At 42.1% G+C, this 544-nt stretch overlaps 1 protein-coding gene across 1 annotated transcript in view; it reads right to left on the bottom strand.

Moving 5' to 3' along the window:
- The window catches only part of MPHOSPH8 (M-phase phosphoprotein 8), a gene marked incomplete at its 5' end in the record, with an annotated part of 61,413 nt that overhangs the window by 2,733 nt on the left and 58,136 nt on the right, over positions 1–544 (bottom strand). The gene's annotated exons all lie outside the window — the stretch shown is intronic.

The following is a 544-nucleotide window of genomic DNA, read 5'->3' on the forward strand; positions in this document are numbered from 1 at the left end:
TCTTCTCAGAGCTCAGGAATCAAATTTTTAGAAATCTGCCTTTCTACATAGCAGTTTTTGGTTTTAAAAAAATAGTGGTATTTAAAATTTGCTGCTGAATACATATTCATGTCCGTGGAATGCAGATGCCCATGCAGCAAACTTCTGTGGTGGCTGTGTCTTTGGGTGTGGGTTTGAATGTCCATTTTCCTCCACATAGTAGTCTGCCTTTTCCAAATTTTCGGATTAATGCCAAAACTTATTTTGGGGGGGAAGCATGAGGTTTGACGCTTTCACTGAATATCCAAAATGTACTGCAGGATTCATTTCTTTGAACATAAGTCCTACTTTTCAGTATAACAGAAAATCGGTAAACGGACTCCATGACCCGTCTGGTAAGCCACTTTCAGGATGGAAAACCAATGATCTGGGACAGTTACAAACACACCATTTGTTCTGATCCCAGGCAAAGGAGGACACACAGGTTTTGCTCTCTGGCTTTCAAATGCACCCCCCACTGCCCTGAGTGCAGAGGTTCAAAAGAAGCAAAGTCCTGCAGTGTCTG

The sequence above is a fragment of the Crocuta crocuta genome, unplaced genomic scaffold (assembly GCF_008692635.1).
Source record: "Crocuta crocuta isolate KB4526 unplaced genomic scaffold, BGI_CrCroc_1.0 scaffold277, whole genome shotgun sequence".
Lineage (NCBI taxonomy): Eukaryota > Metazoa > Chordata > Mammalia > Carnivora > Hyaenidae > Crocuta > Crocuta crocuta.